The sequence below is a fragment of the Osmerus eperlanus genome, chromosome 25, assembly GCF_963692335.1.
Source record: "Osmerus eperlanus chromosome 25, fOsmEpe2.1, whole genome shotgun sequence".
Lineage (NCBI taxonomy): Eukaryota > Metazoa > Chordata > Actinopteri > Osmeriformes > Osmeridae > Osmerus > Osmerus eperlanus.
In genome coordinates, this window is record NC_085042.1 from 10056474 (window position 1) to 10073724 (window position 17251).

Genomic DNA, 17251 nt, shown 5'->3' on the forward strand with positions numbered 1-17251 from the left:
AATATGACAGACCAATTATTTGTGCGAGTTAACATTAACGACTAGCAAGCAAGCTGACAGATAATTGAGTACATTATAATGTAGCTAAAACCTAACTAGCCTAGCTACTGCCCAAATCCTACATAGCTAGAGCTAGCTACTTTTACTCTGAGTTAAATAGACCTTACCTTCGTTATTGGGTGTGCTTTGCCTTCGGCAAGGGCACAACCTTTGTTCTCATATATATATATATATTATTGGGTGTGCTTTGCCTTCGGCAAGGGCACAACCTTTGTTCTCTCACGTATATATTCTTTTTATTATTCTTTTTGCCCCCCTAAAACTCAGTCAATATTTGGCCTACATAGACAACCTAGGTGTCAAAAGTTTCGTCTTGGTAGCGATTGAGTTGCTTCTATTGGGATTTACGTTCCGTTGCATGGTGTAAGTGGAAATTAAGTTTTTGTGGCGAAAAGTGAAGCTAACGGTGGCTAACTTGCTAGCCAGAGTCAATGACGCTACTTACGTCACTAACGTCACGAAAACTCGCGTGACTACCTCTAGCAGAACATTAGTTTAGCAGCTCGTTAACTTCTGGGAGATAGCTAAGCTAACTGCTTTACTGCAAGGCAGCTGCAGAAACGCCACAAGCAAAGAGGCCAGGGTGATAACTATTTACTAATTTTACTTTGTGATATGACACACAATTGTGACGTGTAATGTACAATATAAGCTGATTTTATTAAGGAAGTACATCTACTTTCGGAAACAGTAGTCTACTATGTCACTGAAGTATTAGCATCATGACATTAGCCTGTGTTGCCCGGGCAACACATACTACAGTGGTCTATGATGCATCTGTTTTCAATCGTTAAAATAAACATTCCTCACAAATACATTTTCGTTGTAGGATTTCTTATTACATTACAAGTAAACGATTTGTGGGTGAAATTATCATTACCTGTCGTTTCAAACCAGTGTTGCTCACTGAAACGCTGTAGCCTACGCGAGACACAGCTGTTTAGGAAGTCAAACGGCGACAGAACATGTTCGGCACTCTCCTTACTTAAATCAAAAATCTATCTAACTACTAACCTTAACTTCATTGCCACAGACTAAACTTTGTCTGTTCATGAAAATAATTAATTTCAGCCTAAACCGTACAACGGAACGTTAAATCGAATTCAACCAACGCAATCGCTACCAAGACGAACACAACAGTACTGTAGTCTAGTACTGTACCGTAGTAGTAGAATTTACCGGGGCAGCTTCTCCACACAAGGCTATATCGCATTTTGCGTTGTTACTGACTGATCGCTACCAGTGAGCTTTTTATGAATGAGCGATTTTCCACTAAATAAATGTCAAGCTTATTTACGTTTTTGGGGGCATATTTTCAGTTAGCAGATGGTACCGTTTGAATCACGATTCCATCTTCTACTGCCGGGTAACGTTGTAGAATAATCTTCAAAGGGGGTTCTTTATTAATGAATGCAATATGAGTAGGCTAAATGCCTGAAAATATCACGAGAAGGGAAAACTTAAAAGGACGTTTAAGTCATAGAGATTAGGTCAATTTTTACACCGGTCTGCCAAATGTATTCGTTTTGATTCAACGATGAGGCTGCCTCTTGCAGGTGAAATAAGACATCTATTTCATTCTACACTTCACTCGTATTTTCAGTTGTAAATGAGCAGCAAAAAAAATGCTTTTAATCTATGTAATCTTTATAAATAATAAGTATGCATTTTTATATTAAGTATACAGAAATATCAGTTGTAAAAATGTCATTCAAAAACGGACCCCTGTGCAACCGACGCAAGCAAGCACACCCTACAATTTCCCCAGAAATTGTACCCTCTCTAGTTGTCGATGTAGCTCGATGCCTACAATTTGAACAAATTTAGCTTGAAAGGCAGGAACATAGAATCCTTTGTACATCTTGATGTGTAATGTACAATATAAGCTATTGGCGTTTCAGTCATGCTGAATTAGAGGCAAAATGTCATTTTAGAATTTGTAAGGATTTTAATAATTATTTACCAACAGTATATATATATAAATATTTAGATATATTATTTTTTCATACTTTAGTTGTTTTCATTGGTTTGGCAGCCCACCTGTATTACATCCACAGGTTGGGAGTCCCTGCTCTAGGTCTTCTGTGCTGAGGTGCTTTCCGAACACCATCATCCCCCAGCCAGGAGATTCCAGTGGAAAAAAAAAAAGGGCCATGTCCGGATTTGAACCCAGGCCACGTTTAAACAGATTTATGAACAGGAAAACTGTCGTTACGATAGATGCAGCAGTATTAAAGCCATTCACAATCCTCCAGTACCACACATTCACAATCCTCCAGTACCACACATTCACAACATACTGCAGGGAGACACCAGACACACGCAGGGCAGGAATGATGCTCCACACTGACCACAGCAGACAAGAGACACCTACAGCTCACACTGACCAACACACCACACCACTTCCTGTGGATCCAGGCTGACCCAGCAGCATACTCTGACACACAGGAGAGAGAGAGATCCTGACATTCAATCAGCTACACCCACCTTCATCCCATGCATGCAGCGCCTACTCAAATAAGAGGAAGTGAAAGGCAGGAGGGAGGGAGAGAGAGAGAGACAAAGACAGAGAGAGATGGATAGATAGACAGATGAAGAAAGAGAGATAAAGATGAACAGACAGATAAAGAGATGGAGAATCCGAAAAAGAGAGAGATAGAGAGAGCCGTCAGAATCCGCAGGTTGTATGGAGCAGGCAGGAGGCATCACCAGCAGCCACGTCTAGACAGATTCTTAAAGGACGACATCTGCATCCCAACCGCTCCCAACCTATCACAAGCCAGGGAGGGGGCGGGGACTCTCCTGACTGGCTGACGGCAGCCAGAGGACAGACAAGGGAGCCAATAGCACACAAAGACACGTGGTGGGAGGGGGGGTTGACAGAGAGGAGGGGGCGCGAGGGCTCACAGACAGGAAACGATGCGCAGTCAGACCAAGGGCATCTGAAACACAATACTGAATAAAGCTGCACTGCAATTCCTGGATGAGGACAGCTGTTCAGTAAGACAGAGATGGGATGAGAGAGGGAGATGGGATGAGAGAGGGAGATGGATGAGAAAGAGATGGGATGAGAGAGGGAGATGAGATGAGAGGGAGATGGGATGAGAGAGAGATGGGATGAGAGAGGGAGATGGGATGAGAGAGAGATGGGATGAGAGAGAGATGGGATGAAAGAGGGAGATGGGATGAGAGAGGGAGATGGGATGAGAGAGATGGGATGAGAGGGAGAGATGGGATGAGAGAGATGGGATGAGAGAGGGAGATGGGATGACAGAGGGAGATGGGATGAGAGGGAGATGGGATGAGAGAGAGAAAAACAGTCCTAGAAGGGTCATGTCTCAAGGAAGTCTTTTCAGACCTGTCATTATTTTATTCAAGCATGTGATATTTTAATCACGTGCACTCACTCAATCGCCAACCTTGACAACGTCACGATTCAGACACCTCTCTCTCTCCCTCTTTTTTTCTCTCTCTCTTTCTCTCTCTTTCTCTCTCTCTCTTTCTCTTTCTCTCTCTCTCTTTCTCTCTCTCTCTTTCTCTCTCTCTCTTTCTCTCTCTCTCTTCTCTCTCTTTCTCTTCTCTCTCTTTCTCTCTGGCACAATTGCTCCTTTCAAAGTGGAGCAGAACAGTCTTTTTCACAGAAAACCAGGAGACAGAGGCTCTTAACAAAAGAAAGGATAAAAGCATGTCTGAGTAGATCTGACTGGACAGACTGAAACCAATCACTGTCTACGGTCAACAGGAGCAGGAAAACCTTTTGAGGTCACGACACAAACAGTAAAAACGCACTTGAGAATCTGGTTCTTCACGTTTGGTAAACTGCAGCAGGGTTTCTGAAGAGAGCAGGGAGAGTGGATCAGGCTTGGGGGTCTCTAATGCACGTCCCTCTCCCCTCTCTCCCGTGCTGCAGGGAGGTGGAGGAGGGCTGGGCGGAAGGCTGGAGTGTGGGTGCATGTAATGAGGTTTCTGTGACGTTCTCTGTTCCATGATGCTTTGTGATTGCAGACGACAGCTGATTGAGACCTTAGATACGGGCTGGTGAGCTGTGGATCAGCCCGGCTGCTCTAACACACCAGCCTGCTTCTCCTCCACCACCTGACAAGCAGGAGTGTGAGGGAATCATCACAAAGCTTTACATCTTTATTCTTTTTAATGATATGCGCTTGTCACCGTGTGCCAAGCTGAGTGGAATTTAAATTCATTAAAACCGTCTCTCTCGAACACACACAACAAAAGCAGAGTCGTAACTACAACAAACATCCTCCCCACTCTGGCAGTGTTGAGGGAGTCCCATGTCTAAATTCTCCTCTTAAGGTCAACTCTCTCAAGTTTCAAGGCCTTGTGAGACTTGCTCCCCCACAAGTTGGTAGTGACTCACGTAACCTAAGACAGGTATTGAGTACAGCATTTTCAGTAAAGTGATCCAATTTATACCATTCATGAGTAACAACAAATAATATACTGGTGCAGATCAATGGCCATACGGCCAATGCAGATTTTTCCACTGGGTTCAAATCCGGCCTGGGCCATTTGCTGCATGTCTCCCTCCCTCCCTTTCTCTCTCTCTCTCTCTCTCTCTCTGCCTTTCCTGTCACACTTCACTTGAAACCACTTGAAACCACTTGAAAGCATGAAAAATGCCCCCAAAAAGATATCTTTAAAACAGTGAAACGTCCTCAGTCTCTGCCGACCACAGCGAGTCCCTTCCTGGTCATGCTTCTCCTTCCACCATCGTCCAGGACCAGCCAATCATCTCTCAGATGCTCAGCTGAAACCCAACTCAGGGCTGGACGATGCCACCTCAACAACACCGCTCAAAATAACCTGCCACAAGAAAAGAGAACATTCCTCACCTCCGAGAACGGACCTTAAAAAGAGAGTCAAATTCACTGACCCATCCGGTTGGACCTTCTTGGGAGTGTGTGTGTGTGAGGGGACAGCCCCCCATCAGTGATAACTACCCTCAGATCAGCAGGAAACATTGCAGACAAGTGAAGTCAACAAACACACAAGTGTCACGTTCTGCTCCCGGGGCGCAGGGCTGAAGCTCCCGCCTCCGACCCCACGCTCCGTCCTCTTACCCTCCTAGCCTCCCCTCCTAGCCTCCTCTCTGCCCTCCTAGCCTCCCCTCCTAGCCTCCTCTCTGCCCTCCTAGCCTCCCCTCCTAGCCTCCTCTCCTCTCTGCCCTCTCTCTACATCCTCACTACTGCTGCCCTCTCACAAGCACAGCTTGAATGTCAATGCAAAATGTCTCCATTTCATGTTTTTCAATATAAACATTTGTGGATAAAGCTAAGAGGTCTGAATGCAGTCTGTACATTCCAACAGTATAGGCTGCAAACTAAGCGCTTCATGTTTCATTGTGATGACTGTCGATGGAAAAAGTATGAAGGGAAAACCATGTGTCAGCCAAACAGTGTTGTGTGTTTGTAACATGCCTGTCTGAATGTACTTATGTCAATTCAATGTTGATTTGTGAGTGAGTGTTTGTATTTGTATGAGGGTGTGTGTTTGTGTGTGTGTGCACCCGGGCTACCCTAAGCCGGATCCTACAGATCCAAATCCTGGCTTTCAGCACATGACCCGTGTAACAGCATTAGTAGCTGCAACCCAGCACATGCAGGCAGCGCAGGGAGACCTGCCGCCCACGTCTCTCCTGGTCAGGAGGCCCCCGCCCACGTCTCTCCTGGTCAGGAGGCCCACGTCTCTCCTGGTCAGGAGGCCCACGTCTCTCCTGGTCAGGAGGCCCACGTCTCTCCTGGTCAGGAGGCCCACGTCTCTCCTGGTCAGGAGGCCCACGTCTCTCCTGGTCAGGAGGCCCACGTCTCTCCTGGTCAGGAGGCCCACGTCTCTCCTGGTCAGGAGGCCCACGTCTCTCCTGGTCAGGAGGCCCACGTCTCTCCTGGTCAGGAGGCCCACGTCTCTCCTGGTCAGGAGGCCCACGTCTCTCCTGGTCAGGAGGCCCACGTCTCTCCTGGTCAGGAGGCCCACGTCTCTCCTGGTCAGGAGGCCCACGTCTCTCCTGGTCAGGAGGCCCACGTCTCTCCTGGTCAGGAGGCCCGCGCTCACGTCTCTCCCCGGGGGCTTCAGGAGCCAGAGGATTAGGCCAGCGAGTCAGAGGATTACCTCAGGACTGTTATTGTAGGTGAAAACGCCATTTAATACTCAAATGCGTGTCCGAGCTAATGGCCCATGCTGAGCGGAGGAGGAATGCAGGGCCGGGGCTGTCACAATAAGGAGAGGAATCTCACATGACGACTCCACCACACTGAAACCTCATTGTGACTTTCGTCGTCCTGTTTTAGAGGCGAGGGGCGTCGCGAGGTTGCAACACTTAACGGGAACCGACCTCGGTCACACTCTGGGGTAGCTCTGGGTCTGACAGCCAGTCTCCTGGACGTCCAATCAGAAGAGACTTATCACAGGTTTGTGTGTCAGTGGGGGGAGGGGGGAGAGCATTCCTCAATGTGATTTCCTCTGCAGATGACACGTGGAGACACATTTTCGAAATGTTTAAGAATTCATGATTCCTTCCGTGACTTAAGTGTAGCTTTAGAATCCCCAAAGCCAGACAGCATACTAGCTTTTCAAAAGATGCCTCTGAAGAACACTATCAAGTAAAGCAAACAAAAAACGACATTCAGAGCCTCCTCATGTATCCCAAAGAGCTTCTCCTTATCTGAGACAGACAGCTACCCCCTGTGGAGCGGTCAGACAGACAGCTACCTCCTGTGGAGCGGTCAGACAGACAGCTACCTCCTGTGGAGTGGTCAGACAGACAGCTACCTCCTGTGGAGCGGTCAGACAGACAGCTACCTCCTGTGGAGCGGTCAGACAGACAGCTACCTCCTGTGGAGTGGTCAGACAGACAGCTACCCCCTGTGGAGTGATCAGACAGACAGCTACCCCCTGTGGAGTGGTCAGACAGACAGCTACCTCCTGTGGCGTGGTCAGACAGACAGCTACCTCCTGTGGCGTGGTCAGACAGACAGCTACCTCCTGTGGAGTGGTCAGCTCCACACACCAGCCTGCCCCACCAGACCCATGACCACAGGCAGAAACCATGCTGTGATGTTCATATACACCATGTACAGTATGACAGGCATGTGGAGGGTGGAGATTGTTGCGGCTGTTTCAACACATGTATGTAGTATATGTTTTTTTTAATGCAGCATGAATTGGACTTTGAGTCCAATAAATTTTCTTGAGGATCAGAACATCTTTAAGAGGGGGTTTGGCAATTGTACATAACAAGCCTTGCCTGGGGACAGCTTGGGGGGGGACTGATGAGGGAAGGACAGTCCTATAAACCTCTGCTCTCTGACATCAGGAAACATCTCTGCTCCTGATGATGTGTAGTACTGGAGATCATGTCTGTTAAAACAGGACATCTTAGCTGTACACGACGACTGATCTGTGACCACAGTACTGGACAGGAATCTCATAAAGCGAAAAACAAAACAAAATCCCACAACAAGGAAATGAGGTTATTGCCTTCGTCTGTGGAGAATGAGGTCTCATTTACTCAAATAAAGCATCAAACACTGTGGCTTTATTTTCACATTTCTCCAACAGTTTCACAGTTTGCCTTTGTGATATTTGTAGCAAACATCCTACTGCATGTTGCTCTGCCAACTGACCAGGTGTGTGTGTTTGTGAGAGTGTGTGTTGTGACTGTGTGTGAGGGTGTGTGTTGTGACTGTGTGTGAGGGTGTGTGTTGTGACTGTGTGTGAGGGTGTGTGTTGTGACTGTGTGTGAGGGTGTGTGTTGTGACTGTGTGTGAGGGTGTGTGTTGTGACTGTGTGTGAGGGTGTGTGTTGTGACTGTGTGTGAGGGTGTGTGTTGTGACTGTGTGTGAGGGTGTGTGTTGTGACTGTGTGTGAGGGTGTGTGTTGTGACTGTGTGTGAGGGTGTGTGTTGTGACTGTGTGTGAGGGTGTGTGTTGTGACTGTGTGTGAGGGTGTGTGTGTGTGAGGGTGTGTGTTTTGTCGCAGTGGGTTCCCTCTGAGGACAAGTCTTTGTGACAGGTGGTCTGCTCGTGTTCCGGCGACACACAGGAGAACAGGGCTGGTTTTAGCTGCTAGTAACCCTGGAGGCCCCACCCTGCCCCACCAGCAGGGAGCCCCACCCTGCCCCACCAGCAGGGGGAATCACTGGGCCAGACCCGCCCCTTATCCAAGCCCAGCCTTCATCCTTGTCCCAGAAAGTCTTTGTTTTGAGGCTAAAATTGTCTTGGGTACAAAAAGACTTTAGATTGGATTTTGTAAATCACATTGTTGGCGGTTTTATCATCAAACCAAGAGCTGGCTGGCTGTGTATAATGTGAGTACAAACTGCTGTACTCACAAGTGGGCTAGATGCTATTTAAACCTAGTATCAAACTACTAGTGATCTGGTAGATTTGACAGTTATTTGAATGATGAGTCTTCCAAATCCTTACTCAACATATACAAGTTTGTTTTTGTTTTTAGCTTTTACTTTCCCTGGCTTGACTAACACAGGGCTAACCCCCCCCCCCCCCCCCCCAGCTTGGTAATAACACCTCCAGCGCTGCAACGTAAACAAGCCAGCGCTTCCCTGTTCAGCCCCAACAGAGGTGCAGCAACACTCATGAAAGAACACAGATGTTGATTCATGTACGAACTGACTCATCCAGGCCGCATCCGAACACTAGTAAAATGAGGTCCTGTACAAAGTCACCAGGCTGCACTGGAATAAAGCATGTCTGAACAGTCACAGCTGCTGATTACATCATTCAGACCAGTTTTACTGAGTGAAACCTCCAGAAGGTGTGTGAGGAAGCCATCAGAAGGATGACCACAACCATAAGAAGGATGACCACAGCCATCAGAAGGATGACCACAACCATCAGAAGGATGACCACAGCCATCAGAAGGATGACCACAACCATCAGAAGGATGACCACAGCCATCAGAAGGATGACGACTGAAGACGTGAGGAAAGCATTCAATCTGGGAGGACGAGGACTGCGCAGAAATCCAGCAGCATCAAAATCTGTTGTTTTGTCAACTTGATATGTATTTTTGTGTATAGTTGTGTGTGTGCATAGTTTGTCAACTATTTTTGTGGATTTGAAGATAGATATTGGACAGCCCTCTGGTAAAAAACATCTTTTTAAATATGCTTTATAAATAAACGTGATTGATTGCCTGGGCCTGGATGGCAGGGCCTGGATGGCAGGGCCTGGATGGCAGGGCCTGGATGGCAGGGCCTGGATGGCAGGGCCTGGATGGCAGGGCCTGGATGGCAGGGCCTGGATGGCAGGGCCTGGATGGCAGGGCCTGGATGGCAGGGCCTGGATGGCAGGGCATGGATGGCAGGGCATGGATGGCAGGGCCTGCTGTGTCTAGACTAGCACTCTAGGGGTCTCTTGCTGTCAAAGGAAGTGATGTACTTTGTGAAACTATAAATATGTCCTCCTTGAGTGACAGCTTCATACAGTTCTAATGAAACACCGTAATCTCCCATATTTTAATGACCTTTTTCTCTTGAATTAAATCCGAAATCGCCGTCATGGCACACGCAAGTGTCCTCAGGGCGCAGGAAGGGAAACGTTGCACAGGAATCTCTGCTGTTTTATCCAGAGACCCTAACCCAGAGGCTGGATTGAGGCCAGGGCATTCTTAATTGGCCCTAGGCTTCTGAGAATCGCGTTAGAAAGTGGCATCAAAAATGTTAGCGGGCAGGTAGGCATCTAACTCTCGATGTGGCTTTAATGGTGGCTCCCCTGGGCCACCATTACACCGTGCAGAATCTCCCTCCAGAGGTGTCACATATCCTGCTAGTGAAGGCAGAGGACGAGGAGGGACGACGGGCTACAAATAGCCGTGTCACATGAGGCTGTCCAGCGATCAGCCCGCTAGCCGGCATCCTTACATGGAGTCTAACCCTCTACAGAACCACACACTCATGCATTCATCAAGTCTTACTTTGACAAGTAAGTTCTTTGACAAATCCTTCATTTGTCAAACACAGTACACTTTCTCTTAAACCCATCAGGGCCTGTGAAACTAAGCCAGGCTTGCACATTCCCACCCACTATGCAAGAACGTGCATACACACACACCTGTTCAAACAGCCCAAACTGTTGGACAAAACCAAGTTCTCACCCTTAACCCACTCACAAGAGCTCCGACATCTTGCTTGTTTGAGTATCAGTCTGACCGAGGCAAAGATTAGCACATTTCTACTTAATAAACTACCGTTTATTCAGAAAGTATTACAATTCCTCCACATTTTGTTACAGCTTACATTTTAAATGGACTTGAAAACTTCTTAACAATCGACACATAATACCCCACAGCAAATGTACCAACGTTTATTTTTTTAACACAAACATCCAGACCCTTCACTGTGACACGCTGGGATCCTGTTTACCTTGTGAATGTTTCTCACGACAACAACAAAGGACAGGATTTAGAAAGACACATATACTAGTAAGTGTCTGACAGTTCACAGTGCGAGTCAGAACGAACCCTCTCAGTAATAAAGCAGAAGGTCAGAGGACCTTCACAGACCTGGAGACGGTTGTAAAGCGTTGCTACAGCGACGGAACTTCCCTGGAGAACAGCGGGCTCAGTCATTGTGAAACAGAAGATTGGTGAAGGAACGTCCAGCTATGGGGAGCAGCCAGACTGGTAGAACTGAGAATGATTAACAGACCCAAACACAGACGACCACATTTAGAGATCTTGAGGTGGAAACCTAGCTCCAGAGGTGAGGATTTGGCGTGAGGATCACCCGAGGAACTCAGGTTTTGAGGGGTTGAGAGTCTCAGCATTGACCCTCTAAAGGAGGTGAGGAGAAACCAGGAGACGTCTGTTTACAAACGCCCCACATCCAGTACGAGAGCTCGAAACGATCTGCTAGGAATAATGAGAACAACTTCAGGCCGAACAAGAAAACATGATTTACTTTGTTCTTGGCACCACTTGACCACAGTAGGGATTATGAGATTCTAGCATTAGTTCAGATTGATCACTGGAAACATTCATGTGTGTACAAAGCTATGTTTATAAATCACAACTTTCTGTCACATGTAGGACTTTTCTAAAGAGAACTGTGATTGCAGTTAAAAGCGCTTCTCCAAAATGACTACAGGGTCTGATCCTCTTCATCAGAATATTATTTATTTGTTTTTTACATAATTATTATGAGAGGTTTAGATTCGGAGGTGATTGACAGGCGTTGCTCCCAGAGTTGCTCAGACCCAGGATAGTGTTTCTGTGACCACACAGAGCCACTGCACATGCCTACGCTACCCTCCTGCACCTGGTCCACCCTCCCACACACCAACCTTCAGCTCAACCCTCACCCCCCACAGCACTTTGCTGTTATTTTCAAGCCCCAAAAAGACCCCACACCTGCAGGCAGACAGCTCCCTGTCTCCCTGACAGCCCAGGCAGAGCTGTCCCCTGACCAACCGGGTCACTTCCATCCCACTGTCCCCAAAATAAGATGGGCATGCCTCCCATGTCAGATCTGTAAGCCCGTCATTAGCATAGCTTACACCATCGCAACAGAGCACAAGAGAAGCTCTGTGTGGCTTTGCTGCGATACAGGCCTCGGTACCAGCACCAGGACCAGGCTGTGGGCTCGGTACCAGCACCAGGACCAGCAACAGGACCAGGCTGTGGGCTCGGTACCAGCACCAGCACCAGGACCAGGCTGTGGGCTCGGTACCAGCACCAGGACCAGGACCAGGATGTGGGCTCGGTACCAGCACCATGGGCCAGGCAGAGGGAGTCTGGGGGGAGTGGGGGCCAGGCCACAGGAAAGTGGGCCAAAAAGCCTTTGGAATGGGGCGCCCAGCTCACAGGGTGCATACCATGAAGGCTGAGGCCTTACTGGCCTGGGTTTGAATCCGGTCTTGGCTCTTTGCTGCATGTCTCTCTCCCTCTTCTCTCACACTTCACTTACAACCCGCCCAATAAAGCATGAAAAATGATACATTTTATAAAGAAAAATATATCTTAAAGACAAACTGGAAATGCTCTGTGATACAAGGTAAAACACATACCAGGACACTAACAAATCAAATGAGATTCGCGCTAGCTGAACAACAACAAGGTCCACAGTTTGGACCCTAGACAACGTCAATGTAAACGACCACGTTGCTCTCCGCTTTGTCTGCTCACTGATACACGGCCAATATTGAACTTGGTGCAGTCAGGCCAAACAGAACTGCACCACAAACAGCAAGAACTTTCTACTGCTGCAGAGGAAAGAACCAGGGAACACTAGAATGCAGTGACTCTGCCATTTTGACTAAACAGGTTGTGCAAGCATGCAGACAGCAGCATGGACGTGTTGAATAGTGTTGTCAGAAGCCAGGTGCAAAGGTCACATTGACTCACATTCAAAACGTTTGACCGATGAAACGATTTGAAAATAAAGAAAAGCAGGAGAGATGAAAACTAGCAGTTTTCACTGTGTTTTTCACGGACATTGAGACTGCTTTAACTTGCTCTCGAGCCCGTGACACGTGTTCCCATCCTGTCTTGCTTCTCCCTTTTTCTTCTCTTTGGGCCTCAGCCCCCAGCCTCATCCTCAGCCCCCAGCCCCAGCCCCCAGCCTCATCCTCAGCCCCCAGCCCCAGCCCCCAGCCTCATCCTCAGCCCCCAGCCTCAGCCCCCAGCCTCATCCTCAGCCCCCAGCCTCATCCTCAGCCCCCAGCCTCATCCTCAGCCCCCAGCCTCAGCCCCCAGCCTCAGCCCCCAGCCTCATCCCCAGCCCCCAGCCTCAGCCCCCAGCCTCATCCTCAGCCCCCAGCCTCATCCCCAGCCCCCAGCCTCATCCCCAGCCTCATCCTCAGCCCCCAGCCTCAGCCCCCAGCCTCATCCTCAGCCCCCAGCCTCATCCCCAGCCCCCAGCCTCATCCCCAGCCTCATCCCCAGCCCCCAGCCTCATCCCAAGCCCCATCCCCAGCCTCATCCCCAGCCTCCGCCGCGGTCTCATATAAGCGGAGCTTCTTCCCTCCTCACTGTCAGACTTGCTGAGCGACATAACTGCTGTGTGACATGATCTCTATTGGGGACAATAAAGATTAAAAAGTCCAGACCCAACATACAAACAGACACACACACACACACAGACATGCAAGAGTCTCGAGAAAATTGCTCTGTGGCTTTTGATGTTGCCATGGTGAAGAAGGGCTCAAACATAAGAGTGATTGTGTTTGATGGTCGAGGTGGGACGCTTAGGCACGGCCTTCTCTGACTCCCCCCCTCCCTCCCTCCTCACTGACACACCCACAGCCACATGACTCCTTCCCCTCTGGCAGCAAGCCTGACTGCATGGGGCATAGTTATCGTCATGGAAAAGCTCTTCATTATAATTCCAGAAATTTCTATTTGGGTGATCTAAGATTACCCACATTTCCATTCAGACAACGTGATGCTCTGTGCCCAGGACGCCAGGATGACAAGGAGTCCTGAAGGATCTGAAGAGCTACTGAAGCTCACCTGAACCTTACAGGTGGGAGGACACATCAGGTCTCCTGCAGTCAAGACAGCTTCATGGACAAACATCTACAGTGATACAAGTAGTATCAAACACACCTGACACGTGTGGAGATGTTTGCAGGGCGACACAGGGATGGAAATACATGAGTGCTGACAGCAGGACTGTGTGTGGGAACTGTAAACTGCTGCGAGATGTATAGATTGCTTTACTGTAAGAACACAGACGTGCAAACTCACTCCACAGCTAGTCAAGTTCAGCTTTTGCTGTTTTTGCTAAACAACAAAGTTAGTGCTCAGTTGTTCTCCTCACACACACACGCGCAACACACACACACACACGAAACCACTCAAAGTGTGTGAACATAGTACCAATCCAGACATGTCTGTCAGGCTCATAAACCCGTCAGCAGCGTGAAGAGGTGGAGCAGGATTGGTTATCCATCTCTTTTGTCCTATGAAAACAGGAGAAAGTCAACCATGCTGCCTGCTCACTAACCCCACCCAACCCCAACACAACCTGCTGCATGAATCACTCCCTTTACACTACGCCCTTGAAAACAACCAGCCAGCTGTACAAGAGCAGAGGAAGGCATACTCATCATTTAAACGTGTCTACCAACACAAATGTGGTGCTTCTCAATGGGCCAGGCATTGAGCTATTCACAACATAAATGCAGTTCTTTCACATGGGGACTCGATCTACTCTTCACAATGAGAACTGTCTTGGATAACATGGAACAGGAAATGATGTGTGCTGTAAATACTATCCTCTTTATCAGAAGATATCATGAGTGAGCACTTGTTTCAATGACATACAGTCTCCTACAGATACACAGGACATGAATGTCAAGTAATTTCTATATGTGGGGGGGGAGGGAGGGAGAGAGGCACATTGACAACATGCTGTGCATTTTTCTTTAAAAGAGAATGAACTGCAATCCCACATTCAGGTATAGAGGGCTGCTACTTAGCTAAGGTACAAAATGTAAATGCTGGTACAAAGGGTGACATAACATAATATAACATTATGTTAAATGTACATAATGTGTATGTTTCATGTTATATTAAATTGATTCTGTATTCTTTGAATGAATAAAAACCGTGAAGCGCGGGTAAAATGGTTTGAAGATATCTAATCTATGTATTATCCTACAGATACTCATATCTTCTTTATGGATATGATAGAGCCATCATCAGCCTGCACTAGTCTTGTAAGATTGGAGTCAGATCCTCCTGATGCAGTAGACAACTGCAGATCCTACATAAGTTAACTTGCAAACCGTCCGCATAATGGCAATCAGCTAGGCCGAGTTGTTGCCTGAGTGGAACAATTTCTCTCCCCTGACCTTGCTCTAAATCCTCGCCATGCAGTCTCTCAATACAACGCTGTGAAATTCACACAACGCCACTGAAATCCCGTGACATTGTTGTGGCTTGAATTGGCAAACAGCAAACTGACTCTGGGGCATTCACGCAGGGTACGCACGGATGCATCTACCACATTTGGAGATGATCGTCGAGAATGCAGTTCTGTGCGCATGCTCAGTTGAGTAGCTCCAAATACCATCGCCACATGAAAGATCATTGACTAAGCCGACATAGCAGAAAGACACATGCGCTAAACTCCGGTCCACATCCACCGTTGTCCGATCAAACCTTGACTCCCGCCCAAGTGCACTTTAAATGGCTGAAGGTGTACCGATTGTCAACTCGATCGTTTATCGAGCTCATTCATAATGGTAGATAATGCCCCCGAGGGACAATTACAATGTTACAACCGTCTCTGGAGGAGGGGATCCCTCTCTGAATTGCTCCTCCCAAGGTTTCTTCCATTTTTTTCTCCTGTTGAGTTTTTTGGGAGTTTTTCCTTGTCTTCCTTGAGGGTTTAGGTTGGTTGAGGGGCAGTTCTATGGGCATATGTGAAGCCCTCTGTGACATGCTTGCGTGTAAAAAGGGCTATACAAATAAATTTGATTTGATTTGATGTTAAAACTTAATGGCGACGCACGTGCAGTACCCTCTCACAGTGGACCCCAGTGATAGTGGCTACTTGGGACATTGTTTCTATTGTCTCCAATATAGCTACAGTTCCAAACAACGCAGGCTGAGAACAAAAACGAATATCCTGCTCCTCGTGCCGTTGGTTGTGTAAGACATAACGAGTAATTGTCACATAACCGCTGCTGTGATGTGCGTTATGTTGAAATGACTGAAAACAACATTTGTGTATGAAGAGACTTACCGGCCTGTTTCTCAAGACGGTTGGTTTATGCGCAGTTTACTCAACCCATAATAAGCTATGATTTCGAAATCACAACAAAAAATTCAACAGATTGTCATCGAGGTCATGGCAGAAATGTACTACTGAAATGTACTTACCAGCGGTGAATGCGACACCAAAATACGTGTCGTTCCCTTTTCTCAATGTAAAATATCTTTCCCTGAACGTCTGTTGTGCTGGTCGCCGCGTGGGTTCTCGTGGGTTAGTGGAGACAAGGAGATTCCGACACTCAGTCCCGACGGTTCATCCGCATCCGAATCAAACAACCATGTTGCTGTGAATGTCTCTCGCGTGCATCCGGGCGTTTGGGGGATCAGCGTCAGTGGCTCAGTACAGCTTTGGATGAGGAAGGGAAAACGCGTTTGCGTGCGTGAGATTGAGAAATGTGCGTGTGTGTGAGAGCGCTGTGGTCTTGGAGGTTAGGGCGTATTGTTGGTTTGGTGAGAGACAGACAGACCCCTCTCAGAATTGTTTGGTTTCCTCAAGGCCACTGCGGGCTAGGCTACTGCACGCCGTCTTTGCCAGATATATAATTATATGTACACTCTACCTCACGTGGTGAACGTTATGGTCTCGTGTCGCTGCACACTCGACCTGTAGACTATCAATGGTAGACACGAGACATGCTTTGTAAATATTTGAGTTGAAAAATATTCCCTTTGAACAAACGTTCAGTTGTTCAAATCTTTTCCCCAGGACAAATTGTAAGCTATTGTCTAACATTAAGACGAATGACTTGGGTTTTCACCGTTAAAAAGACCACTCAGTCACGAAAAAGACGCCGAAATGATACGAATACCTTTAATATCATATGGTGAATATCATATGGAATTTCCTTTTATGATCGTACGGCCACGTGCGAACCGGGGTATAGACACAGAATGTTACGTAACTGTGCAGTGAACAGCAACGCGCGAGAGGGAGGGGAGATCGCAGTGTATTGAGCTGGAAATTATGTCCCCTGAATGTATAGTGCAAAAAGCAACGTGATAAAAAATAGTAGTATTTTTATGTAAAAAATTAAGAAATGTCTCATTCTGTTCAGTCACCAACACTAAACAACACATGCTACATATAGCCTATGACTAATTAATTTGATCCCCACCTATTTACCAGACTGTAGCAAAGCTAGTTTCCAAATGGTCTGTAAATAAACTTCCTATATCCTGGGGCCGTAATATGCTCCAGCTCTCATGAATAAACCGTATGGCCTACCAAGCCGTGGAAAACATGATGCTACCTTGGTGTAACTTTCGATGAATGGATAGAGTATGCAATAAACCTGGAGTCAATTAAAATAACTTGTAATATATTTTTTCTAAATATTTTTCTATAGCCTACTGAAAAGAAAACATCCATGCAATTACCACAGGCACATGACGAGTGCAGAGGTGCCACAGCGCTGTGCATTGTAAAGCGATCTGA

General features: G+C 47.3%; 1 protein-coding gene across 4 annotated transcripts in view; it reads right to left on the reverse strand.

Moving 5' to 3' along the window:
• slc20a2 (solute carrier family 20 member 2) overlaps nt 1-16694 on the reverse strand; it is a 36887-nt gene extending 20193 nt beyond the window's left edge. Inside the window, exons 1-2 of one of the 4 annotated variants that reach the window (XM_062451962.1) lie at nt 16575-16694; nt 15925-16162 (exon numbers count right to left, since the gene is read on the reverse strand). The gene's annotated coding sequence lies outside the window, so the exon portion shown is untranslated. Of the gene's footprint in view, nt 1-2547; nt 2673-15924; nt 16325-16574 lie in introns of those variants that run through there. The other 3 variants (XM_062451964.1, XM_062451961.1, XM_062451963.1) reach the window with 3 other exon arrangements.
• Between the last annotated feature and the right edge of the window lie 557 nt (nt 16695-17251).